The sequence below is a fragment of the Myotis daubentonii genome, chromosome 5, assembly GCF_963259705.1.
Source record: "Myotis daubentonii chromosome 5, mMyoDau2.1, whole genome shotgun sequence".
Classification (NCBI taxonomy): Eukaryota; Metazoa; Chordata; class Mammalia; order Chiroptera; family Vespertilionidae; genus Myotis; species Myotis daubentonii.
Genome location: NC_081844.1, coordinates 31,589,589 through 31,602,366, shown reverse-complemented (window position 1 = coordinate 31,602,366; position 12,778 = coordinate 31,589,589). Strand labels below are relative to the sequence as shown.

The following is a 12,778-nucleotide window of genomic DNA, read 5'->3' as shown; positions in this document are numbered from 1 at the left end:
CGAGAGGAATGGGGTCGAGCTGGCTGGATTGACCCTCTCCTGAGTCACACGGGAGAGGCGTGTGACTGTCAAGGGAAGGGATGGACATTGGGAGGACATGAAAGGCCGTGCCATTGCAGCCACCAGGAAGGCTCAACAAGGGGGTCTGATTTGCCCAGGCTGCAAGGGCAGGGACACTCAGTCCAAGCATGAGCACATGGAGCTCCCTGGACTGAGACCTGCTGCTGCTACTGCATTAGCCACCAGAACTGCACAGTGACGCTGAGCAGCTAGCTCTGTGGAGGCTCCCGGCTTCCTTGCATGCTGATGGCTTCCCCTCCAGCAGGGTATCCCCTTCTGTTCTGAAGCTTGGCCCATAAGGGTGCCAACTGAGGGCATCTCTTGGGGTGGAAGGGCATCTCATCCTTCAGCCACTGAAGACTCTAAGGAAGGAGAGACAACCTGTGGAGCTTTACCCACCTTGTTCCCATAGTGACCCAGCTCAGGTCACAAGCATTGTCTTCACCTGGAGGAGGGTCCTACCTAAGGAAACCAGTGAGGGGGGATGGTTGTTGACCTTGTTCCACACCAGAACTTGCATAGGGCAGGGTTTCTTGATCTAGGCGCTGCTGACATTGGCCCGGATCGGGGGGGGGGGGGGGCATCCTGGACACTGTGGGGTGTTGAGCAGCATCAGTGGCCTCTACCTACTTGATGCCAGAAGCACCCCCAGTCATGACAACCACAGACACCCCCACTGTCCAGCTGAGAACTGCTGTTCTAGGACAAGCTCAGTGTCAGGGCACCAGCTGGGCAGCATCACAGGCTGGTTACGCCTGGTCCAGCTTCTAGTCCGGAGGATCACAAGGACACTGTGAGCTGTCTCCAGCAGCATGTCTGTGAGTGTGACTATAAAAGGATATGTTTTTGTTGTATTTGACCTGAATGGTGGTGCTATGCACACTCAAGTTTGAAGACCATTGTGCTAGATTAAAAGGAGAGATGGGAGCGCACGCGCAGATGGCTGGGCGTCCAAGGCATTATGCCTTGATGTAATTCAGAGGCTGTGGTGGGAGATCTCAGGTGTTCTGCAGTTCTGCATGCCTACAGGGTTCTACCCACTGGTATTTTTTTTAATTAAATCTTTATTGTTCAGATTATTACAGTTGTTCCTCTTTTATCCCCCCCATAGCTCCTCTCCACCCAGTTCCCCTCCCACCCTCCGCCCTCAACCCCCACCACTGTCCTCATCCATAGGTGCACGATTTTTGTCCAGTCTCTTTCCGCATCTCCCACACCCTTTTCCCCCCCAAGAATAGTCAGTCCATTCCCTTTCTATGTCCCTGATTCTATTATAATCACCAGTTTATTCTGATCATCAGATTATTTATTCACTTGATTTTTAGATTCACTTGTTGATAGATGCATGTTTGTTGTTCATAATTTGTATCTTTACCTTTTTCTTCTTCTTCCTCTTCTTAAACGATACCTTTCACCATTTCATATAATACTGGTTTAGTGGTGATGAACCCCTTTAGCTTTTCCTTATCTGTGAAGCTCTTTATCTGACCTTCAATTCTGAATGATAACTTTGCTGGATAAAGTAATCTTGGTTGTAGGTTCTTGGTATTCATCACTTTGAATATTTCTTTCCACTCCCTTCTGGCCTGAAAAGTTTCTGTTGAGAAATCAGCTGACAGTCGTATGGGTACTCCCTTGTAGGTAATTGACTGTCTTTCTCTTGCTGCTTTTAAGATTCTCTCTTTGTCTTTTGCTCTTGGCATTTTAATTATGATGTGTCTTGGTGTGGTCCTGTTTGGATTCCTTTTGTTTGGGGTTCTCTGCGCTTCCTGGACTTGGAAGTCTATTTCTTTCACCAGGTAGGGGAAGTTTTCTGTCATTATTTCTTCAAATAGGTTTTCAATATCTTGCTCTCTCTCATATCTTCTGGCACCCCTATAATTCGGATGTTGGTACGCTTGAAGCTGTCCCAGAGGCTCCTTACACTATCTTCGTATTTTTGGATTCTTTTTTCATTTTGCTTTTCTGGTTGGGTGTTTTTTGCTTCTTCGCGTTTTGAATCTTTGACTTGATTCTTGCGATCCTCTGGTCTGCTGTTGGGAGTCTGTATAATATTCTTTATTTCAGTTAGTGTATGCTTAATTTCTAGTTGGTCCTTTATCACAACATCGAGGGTCTCACTAGATTTCTTGGGTGTCTCATTAAGTTTATCGGCAGTTTCTAGAAAATTCTTGAAAAACCTTAAAAGTGTGGTTTTGAACTCTATATCCAGTAGTTTGCTTTCCTCCATTTCTGACATTTGTGACCTGTTTCTTTGTCTCGGCATTTTTTATGCTTCGCTGTGTTGACAGAGTGGCTTTCTGTGCTAAGTGTCCTATAGGGCCCAGTGGCTCGGCCTCCCCAATTACCTGAGGTAGACACTCTTGGTGCACCCCCTTGTGGGCTTTGTGCACAGTCTTGTTGTAGTTAAGCCTTGATTGTTGTAGGTAACACTGGGAGGAATTGACCTCCAGGCCAATTGTCTGTGAGAATCAGCTGTGTCTACAGTGGGAGAACTTCTATGCTGAAGACACCCTTATGGAGCAAGACTTGCTTCAGTGGGGCTTTGGTGCTCACTGAGTCTGCCTCCTGAGTGTGTCCCTTATGGATCTGAGGAGTTGTAATTGGATGGTCCCACTCTGACCACTGGGTACACTGGCTCTTGGATCTAAGGAGGTGCTAATCTAGCCTCTGCCTGAGGCTACCCAGCAGAAGCCAGCTGTAAAGCAATGCAAGTTGCCGTGGGGCCTGGGGCCAGCTGCAGTTTGTTAAGTAATTTTCAGATTACAAAGGGCTGGGCCTTTCATATGCAAAAGCCTCCATGCACAGCTTGGGCAGGGCGGGGTCCCAGGGGATCAACAGGGTGGGCGGAGCGAGCAGTATGGCTGCTCTCAGTCCTGCCCTCAGAGGCCCCGGCAATCGCTACGAGCACCTCCGAGAGAAAGCTGCCCTCGAGTTCCGACCAATGCCAGACAGTCCCGCTTCTCCCGTATGAATCTGGGTCCCCAAAGACTCACCCGGAACTGGAGCTCAGAGCTTGAGACTCCCTCCCGATTGAAAAAGACAATTGTGTCCTTAGCCGCTAGCCCTCTCAGCATGCACCTCCGCACCTTTGTATTTTACTTCTGCACCGCACCTCCTCTGAGTCTCAATATGCTTTTCTCTTTACTTCTAGTTGTGGAATTTCCACTCAGCCAGCCTTCCTGAGGTTCTGGATGATGTCCGTTCCGTCTTTTAGTTGTATTTTTGAAGTGGTTGTGCAAGGCAGCAATCTCCGGTGTTTACCTATGCCGCCATCTTGGTTTCTCTCTGGTATTTTCTTTTGTTTTGTTTTAGGGCACAGACAGCAAGTTTATTTGGTGAATGCTGATGGCAAACATCATCCAAGAGATACAAGCTGGGGAAAGTGCTGTGACAAGAGAGCCTAGGAAGCCTCCGGGGCTGCACACTCAGTCTCACACGGGGAAGGCACAGGGGAATGTCTTCAGCTGTTCAGCACCATGCGGACGAGCTCTTCGTAGCTGATACAACCATTGCTGTCCTTGTGCCCAGCCACCAGCATCTCTACTTTTTCCTCTATTGTTCTCACCCAGAGTGACAAGAGCATGTCAGATCTCAGCATCCATGACAGTGGCATTCCCTTCTTTGTCAAACACCCTAAGGCCTTCAACATACTCCCCATAGATGCCCTGGTCCTTGTTCTTGGCCAGTCTGCAGCACCGGCAGGAGGTGCTCAAAGTCCAACACCTTCGCATTCATCTCATCACTCTTGGGGTTCCCCAGGACTTTGAGTACCTCGGTGTTGGTGGGGTCCTAACCCAGCTCTCACCACGGCCCCACACTGGCTGTGCAGGATCTTGCCCTCTCCTGTTTACTCAAACAGCTGGAAGGCTTCCTTGAACTCCACGATCTTGTCCTCAGTCAAGTCAAACACCTTGGCTGCTCAGCTCTGCCAAAACTTTTCCTGTAGTAATGGCCCCCATTGGTGGTATCATGAAATGTTTCAGCTGTGGGAAGACTGGTCAGCTGTGAAGAGTATAGGGTCAAGGTCAACATCAGCTTTCAATTCAATGTGGGACAGGGAATGCCCTTGAACTTACCATCTGTGGTAGTGGAGCACCTCTCCAGTGCAAACAGTTGAGATGCTGTGAGGAAGGAGGATGGACTTGCCGACAGCCCAGCAGGTAACAGGAGTACCTCAGTCCCTGAGGCAGGGAGGGTGATTGGGGGTGGGGGGCTCAAACTGAGCCAAGAGAAGGGCGTGGCACAGACACTGGAATAGGAGACAGGCACGAGGCTGACAGGGAAACTGTCCTGTGTGCTGAGGGACAGAGGATGTGTGGGGTAACAAAAAGGCTGGAGGGTGGGCGCTCACCTGCTAGACAGAATCCAGGTTTTATCTAGAAAGCAACGGGGAGTCACCAAGGGAACCCTTGCCAAGATCTGACCTGTTTTAGGATGCTAAGGTGGTTCTGTAAACTAAATTATGTGCACATCCCCCTCCCCCCAATTCACTGAAGCCCTAATTCCCAATGCATTTGCAGATGGGACCTTCAAAGAGGTAAAATAAAATGAAGTCATAAGTGTGGGGCCCTAATCCTATAGGACGGGTGTCTTTTAGGATTGTGCACACCAAGGTTGTGCACACAGTGGGAAGGCCACATGAGGACACAGTGAGAAGGCACCCATTTGCAAGCTGAGGAGAGAGGGTTCAAGAGAAACCAACCCTGCCAGAACCTTGATCTTGAACTTCCAACCTCCAGAACTGGGAGAAATTTATTGTTTAAGCCACCCAGTCTGTGATAGTTTGTTATGGAGACCCATGCTGATTAATACAGGCTGTGATGGCTATTGAGGGGAGAAGCTGAGGGCAAGGACTGCTAGAAGACATGAGACATGCATGGGCCTCAATCAGAGTGGTGGAAATGGGAAGAGAATGCAGGAGGCATCATATCACCTGAGAAGTTTAAAGTTAAAGCTGACTCCCAGCAATCTGGGGCTTTGCATAGCAGTCAAGTGTAGTAAATGTTTGATGACAATGATCAAAATGCTCATGACCCCACAGCGCCACCAACACACAGCTGTTTGTGGTCTGGGAGGGTAGTGTCACTTCACTTTTATTTAGCTAAGCAAGCTCTCCCAGGAAGTGGAGCATGGACTGTTTCTTGAATTGGGGGAGTGCATGTACCGAGGGTCTCACACCCATTTTCAGGAAAGAACTTGGCATGAAGGTGCCCAGATGAAAGGGATAAAGAGAGAAATGGTTTTAACACGGTTTGGCAAAATACAGCTACACACTTTGTCTTCTCTACGTCTTTGCCTGGCTGAAGGGGCAAGGGAATTCTCTAGGGTCTCTTTTATAAAGGCACTAATCACATTCATGGGGACCCCACCCTCATATGGCCTAATCATCTCTCAAGATTCCACCTCTTAGTGTTATAGGCAGTTACTAGACAGACAGGAACAGAGCATGGAGGACGGGCCAGGTACAAGAACTCATCACGGGGAAAGCCCCAGACGCCTAGCAAGGGGCAAAACTGGGAAAACAAGAACCTCACCCCCATGATAACCGTTCCTCCCCTACCATAAGCTGGTCATGCGGTTTGGACTCCCCGACCTTTTCCTCCCTAAAGATAACATCTAGGCCTCAGTTGTATTTCAGCTCCTGGCCCAGAAAAGCAACAAAACCAGACAAGTGACACCAAGGCTGCCTCCGGACCCGCTGCATTAACTAATGGCCTGAAAGAGCACACCTGGAAAGCTGATGAATATTCTCTTCAGACCCTCCCCAGAGAACTCCCCTAGGACCGTGGTCAGCAAACTTCAGCTCGAGAGCCACATGAGGCTCTTTGGCCCCTTGAGTGTGGCTCTTCCTAAGCCTTAGGAGTACCCTAATTAAGTTAATAATAATGTACCTACCTATATAGTTTAAGTTTAAAAAATTTGGCTCTCAAAAGAAATTTCAATCGTTGTACTGTTGATATTTGGCTCTGTTCACTAATGAGTTTGCCGACCACTGCCCTAGGACTTCCAACTGTAAAAAGAGATAAATAAGCTCAGGATAAAGGACCCAGCCAGTGCTCTCCCCCAGGGGAGCACACCTACACCATTCCCTTCCCCCTTCTTCCCTCTAAGGCAGTGGTTGCCAACTTTCGGACCTCACGGACCACCAGTGGTCCACGGACTACCAGTTGGCAACCGCTGATCCAAAGGTTTCCTTAAACCAGCAGTCGCCAACCTTTTGGGCCTCACACAACCCAGTGGTCCATGGACCACCGGTTGGTGACCCCTGGGTTAGAGCATTAACCCAGTACACCAAGGTTGTGGGCTTGATCCCTGGTCAACAAGAATCAACCAATGAATGCATAAATAACTGGAACAACAAATTGATGTTTCTCTCCCTTCCTCTTTCTATAAATTCAATCAATCCATATATATATTTTTTTAATTAGGATTTTAACTGTTTTTTTAAATATATATATTTTTTAATTTCAGAGAGGAAAGGAGAGGGAGAGATAGAAACATCAATGATGAGAGAGAATCATTGATCAGCTGCCTCCTGCATACCCCCTACTTGGGATCAAGCCTGCAACCCGGGCATGTGCCCTTGACCAGAATCGAATGCAGGATCCTTCAGTCCACAGGCCAACACTCCATCCACTGAGCCAAACCGTGTATTTTTTAAAAGTCTCCCAATTTTTAAATGCAACTAATTCAAATAAAGGTAAAGAGACAGAAAAACACACACCACAGGCCAAAGAAAGCTGGTGTGAGAAGCAAACGTGGTCTGCAGGCTGCCCATTTCAACCTGTGACCACGGCTGAGCACTTGTGAGTGGTAGTCAAAGGAGGGGAAATCAAGTCAGAGATTTACTCTTGCTCAAGCCTCCCCTTAAGCAATGACCTCTTCACCTACGTGTCACTTCTCCTAACACTCCCCCAGGTGATGTGTAAACTAAGTTAGACTGAGGTCAAGTCTGAGTGCCAAGCAGTTAAAAATCTCCACACCGAATATCAGCTATGCTGCAGTGCTGAGAGAAAAGCTCTGCTCCAGCATCCTGATCTTAGCTTGGTTTTCCTGGAGCATCTGTGACCACTTCACAGGGGGAAGTAACATTCATAGCTAGGATGGTGCATTGTGAAGTATGACACCCACTGCTAACTATGGTCACTAAAGACATTCGTCAGGGAGGACGTTTTCAAATCTATTTTATTGGCAGTCAGATCACATGTAATTACTTATGTGTATGCACACACCTACTCACCCAGCAATCATTTCATTTTACATGCTGGCTCACAAGGGTTTTATATTCAAAACACATATATTGTACATTCATACCCATAACAATTCTGATTTTTTTAACAGCAGAATCATCTTTTTAACCATGAAAGCCCATGTGTATTCTCCAAGTGAAATGCCCATTTCAGATCCAGAGAGCCCAGAAAACACTCTGACACACTGGAAAGGGGTTCGGTGAACTAAATCCTTGGGCTCCTGGGAGGGTGACAGGATTTTATTCTCCTCCAGGCCCATATGCAACCTTCTTTACAATGTAGTCAGGAGTCTCTGGCTCCAAATCAGAACCACCTGGCTCCTCAAGACAGAGCCACTGGGCTGCTTGGTGTTCCCAAGGCAGGGGTTCCAGAGACTGGTGACCTTCCTGAGCCTGAGGGTGAGCCAGACTCTGTTTGGCAGGGAAACTTCCGCAATTCTCTTTCATCTTTCTGAACAGAAATACGGTCCCCCACACAGAGGGTGGCTACGTGGTGAGCCCTGCTCGTCACGCGCTTAATAACTCTGTCCTGATGATATTATACGGGTTAAACTAAAGAGAATGCACTATGAACACGCCCTCCTAGAAGCAGTGAAAAAATTTCCAACCAGGAACAATATGGCCATGCCTTCTTGCTGCTGTGAACCTGTCAAGTGATGAATGGCCAACGTTTCGGGAATGGCAAGGGGTCACCCGTGGTTCCAGCCCTCCCCTGCTGCTTTAAGGGGCAAAAACAACAACAACAAAAAATCCAAAACACTTCCACAGACATGTCTACACTGGTCTAACATGTGCCTCTCTGGTGTCAACAGAGGAGGACTAGACAGCCAACCTGAGATTCTCATGAGCAGGTATAACAGACATGGAACCACCAACCATAGATTCAACCAATGACATTCAAAGGTAAAAAGAAGCCACTGGCTTTTTTTTAATTGATTTTTTACAGAGAGGAAGGGAGAGGGATAGAGTTAGAAACATTGATCAGCTGCCTCTTGCACACTCCCTACTGGGGATGTGCCCACAACCAAGGTACATGCCCTTGACTGGAATCGAACCTGGGACCCTCCAGTCCACAGGCCGACGCTCTAGCCACTGGGCCAAACCGGTTAGGGAGCCACTGGCTTTTTTAAAACAATCATTCCAAGGGTCTTAGATGTAATAGCTCATTCTGCTCCTGGAGAGCAAACCTCATCAAAGAGTAAACCTCAGTGAATGGAACTGACTTTTTGAAATACAAAACCTACAGAATCAAATCGAAGCAATTCTCTTGGGATACATTAATTAATTTGGGGGGAATACATTAATTTAAAAGGCAAATGGACAGTGATATAGCACAAATGCAACTTACCTTTAAAGGGGAAAAACTTGCCAAAGCAAAATATCTTCCCACAAAAAGAAGTCCAGTTCCCCAAAATATTTACAAAGAAAGTTTTCAGCTGAAAGAAACATGGCAACTTTAAAATTAACCATAAAAGCCCTAGCCGGTTTGACTCAGTGGATAGAGTGTCAGCCTGCGGACTGAAGGGTCCCAGATTCAATTCCGGTCAAGGGCACTGCCTGGGTTGCGGGTTTCGGGCTCAATCCCAGTAGGGAGCACGCGGGAGGCAGCCAGTCAATTATTCTCTCTCATCATTGATGTTTCTCTCTCTCTCTCCCGCTTCCTTCTTCTCTGAAATCAATAAAAATACTTTTTTAAATAAATAAAATTAACATAGAACACAAGTATAAAAAGAATAAGCAGAGAATTTCTGGCAGATACCCTGGTATGAAACAGAACAAGAAAACAAAACCTTTTCCTACCAAGATTCTAAATACTCTATGAATAAACACCACACTTTAAATTTAAGGCATTATAAACAGAAAAAGAAATGCAAAATAATAAAACACCCAAAAAACCCTCTCTGATTTGTCAGTTTCCTAATTTTGTTCTGAATTATGCAGCCTTACTCAGCTTTGATGATTAAGCTGTCTCAGTGATGAAAACAAAAACTGATATTAACACAATAAAAAATCCCAGAATCATCTTAATCGACTAAAACCAGTCAAAATGGAGAGCTCCTCCAACTAGCTGGGATATGTAGTATACCTTTTAATTATCAAATTTATCTATATCTTCTGCAGTATCCTTTCATGATTAAATTTTTAAATACACACACACACACACACACACACACACACACATTGATTGATTTCAGAGCGGAAGGAAGAGGAGAGAAGATAGAAACATCAATGATGAGAGAGAAGCATTGATCGGCTGCCTCCTGCACGCCACCCGGGCATGTGCCTGGACCAGAATCGAGCCCAAGACCCTTCAGTCCGCAGACTGACACAAATCTCCACTGACCTCATGTGGGCAGTGAGCTGAAATAGAGCGGGAACAACGCCTGCAGCAAAGGCCCTGGTGAAGGGGCACTCATCCGCCTAAGGGGTGGCTGGGCCCGGTGGTTGGCTCCTGGAGTCTGTGAGAAACTGGCCCAGGAGGCCCTGCCAGGCTACCAGCTGGACACTGACAAAGGCTGACACATGGAAAGGATGGAGGAGGCGCTGTCTCCTGGGGGTGCAGCCCTGCCCCGCCCCCCCCTCCCAGCTGGGACGGGGTCTTGATTGCCGAAGGAGCCAAGGGCAGCGATGCTCCAAGAACAAGGCGGGCGTGTGGGGGAGAGGGTGTTTGTAATTTGTGACATGCGAGACCCACCCGTGTCTGCCCACAGAACCCTCCCTCCCCTGGCTGCCTCCCAGGCCGGCCCCGCTCTCCTCTGGGCTCCTTTCTCTCCCTCGACTCCCCTTTACTCCATCTTCAACATCCTCGCACCTGCTCCATTCAGCTTCAAAGTCCCTCCCTGTCCTCGCTGCTCCCCTCCAAGCTGCTCCCCCCCACCCCCACCCCCGAAGCCGCAGGTGCCACTCTCCCATTGGACCTCAGGTCCTCCCCTGTGCCCAGTGGCTACCCCTCCCCACGCCGCTGCTTCTGCCTCTGGTAGCCTCCAGGGCTCCGTGTTCTCTCACCCCGACCTTCAGGGTCCGCATCCCACACACCCCTGCCGGGCCAGGTACCCGCCCAAGTAGGACTTTCTTCCCAACCAGGGGTCAGGTCCCCGCCTCCACTCCCCTCTCACCCCTGCCCGGCCTCGGAGCTCCCGGCACAGTTCGGCGTCCATCCCCTGGGCAGGCCCAGGGCCCCCTCCCACGCCGGGAGCCCCTCCGCTCTCCCCTTGACAGACACAACTCGGGGCCGCGGCCTTCTCAGCGGAGCAGGCCCCCCACCCGCGTCCCGCCCGACTCCCACCGAGACACCGACCCGCGGGTACTCGCGGCGCGGTTTCCGCGGGGCCGGGCTGCGGGGAGGCCGTTACCTGAAGTGCGGCTTGGCGCCCTGCACTGAGCGGTAAAAGCTCCTCTCCGCCCTCCCGGCGTCTCCAGGCCCGAGGCAACGAGGGGCGGGGCCCCCTGGCGAGACGTACCCCGGCCGCCTGTCACTCGTGCCGGCGAAGCGCCCCAGGCCCCGCCCCCCGCGCGCGGCTCGCGCCTGCTCCCTTCTTACTCCTGGTCCGGGGGATTGACTCCGCCTCTAGCCCCGCCCCCCTCAAGCCCCGCCTCTCACTCGGAGCCCCGCCTTCCCTCCGACGGCTCCGCCTCCGAGGACTCTGGCTCGGACCCCAGTCCACTCCCAGGCCACGCCCCATACTGAGAGACCCCGCATCTTGCTCCACATCCGAAGTCTTTGCTTGAGTACAGCTCTATGTCCCGGACCCGGTCTTACTCAGAGCCCCGCCTTCCATTTGACCACCCAAATGGGGGGGAGTCTGGGCTCAAGCCCCGCCCCTAGTTTCAAGCCCTGCCCCATCTCGGAGCCCCGCCTTCCCTTTAACCACTCAGCTTTGGGGGTTCTCTGCCTCGCGGGCCTCCTTCTCGGTCTCTCATCCCAAGCACTGCCCCACTCAACACTTAAAATTTAGTGGCTCTAAATTAGTAATTTTCTACCGAAGTGATATGCCCCAGGGGACGTTAGGTGGTATCTGGGGACATTTGTGGTTTTCATGACTGAGGAATGGAGGGGGTGAGGTACTGTTTAACACTCCAGTGTCCAGAGTGGCCCCCCAAGAGGGAGATTACATAACATCCTTTTTCCTATTATTGACCAAATGTCACTAGTGCTGATGTGGAGAAACCTACTCTAAGTGAAATAAATTTTGAGAGATATTTCTTGACCCACCTATTACAGGTGTGGACCCTGAGAAAGAAGATATCAAGAAGGGCTCTTGATGGCTTATAGGGCTCAAATTACCAGAAATAGATGATAGATAGATAGATAGATAGATAGATAGATAGATAGATAGATGATAGATAAAGCAAGCCTAGCAGCCATTTTTACACAAGGCCTCTCATGCAAACTGTGCTTCAGGGAGAGGCCTGCACTGAACCACCTGTCTGCACTGTGTTTCTGCCATCTGAACCAGCACTTATAAAGGGTTGGTTGAATCCTATTTCAACCAACAGGAATTGAGTCTTTCTTTGCCCATCCAATTGGAGCTGTGCAGCTCTGATCAACCACAGGCTCTATTCTGACCAATCAGGATAGTGCCTTTTGGACTAATCAAACGGGTAGGATTTGGAGTCTTCCCTTGCATCAGGGACCAGGAGCGGGGACCTCTGTCCATATAAGCCACTTCCCATTGTCTGAGAGAGCTAACTTTTCCTTTCCATCAGAGATGGTTCCCTCACTGAGCTGAAACACCGATTTTTCCAGGCAGGCTAGCAAGGAGCAGAGCAGAGCAGTCTAGCCAGAGAGGGGCCTGGACCCAGGGCTATCTCACAATTATGCTGCTTTCACAGCTGTGCTGTATCACAATTGAGCTGTTTTGCACTGAATAAAGTTTTCTTCTATAATGCACCCCAATTTGGGATTCCTATTGCTATTGAATTGACGCCAGTGATTACCAGTTGACACAGGCCAGGTCATCTTGGGGAATGCAGCAGTGAGCAGGGCTGACATGGTACCAGTCCTCAAGAACTTCGAATCAGGGAAGCAGATCAGAACCAAATTATTAATTACAAGTACGGTATTTTCTTGGTTAATAACAACTTTGTTGAGATATAATTCACACACTGTACAATTCACCCATTTAAGGTGTGCAAGTCAATCATTTTCAGTACCTTCACAGAGTTGTTCACCATCACCACTAACTCCAGAACATTTTTATTACCCCAAGAAGAAACCCTGTACCCATTAGCAGTCACTCCCCCAGCTCCTGGCAATCACCAGTGTGCTTTCTGTCTCTATGGATTTTCCTGTTCTGGACATTTCATATCAATGGAATACTTGGCAACAAAAAAGAATAAACTCTCTATTATTAATTGATTGATTGAATTGAGAAAGAGAGAGAGAGAGGGAGAGAGAGAGAAAGGGAGGGAAAGAGAGGGGGAACCCACACTGATTTGTTGTTCCATTTATGCATTCATTGGTTG

The 12,778-nt window shown here is 49.0% G+C and overlaps 1 pseudogene; it reads right to left on the bottom strand.

The window, feature by feature from the left end:
- Nucleotides 1-3,341: 3,341 nt before the first annotated feature.
- LOC132236082 (myosin light polypeptide 6-like) lies at nucleotides 3,342-12,305 on the bottom strand (annotated as a pseudogene).
- Between the last annotated feature and the right edge of the window lie 473 nt (nucleotides 12,306-12,778).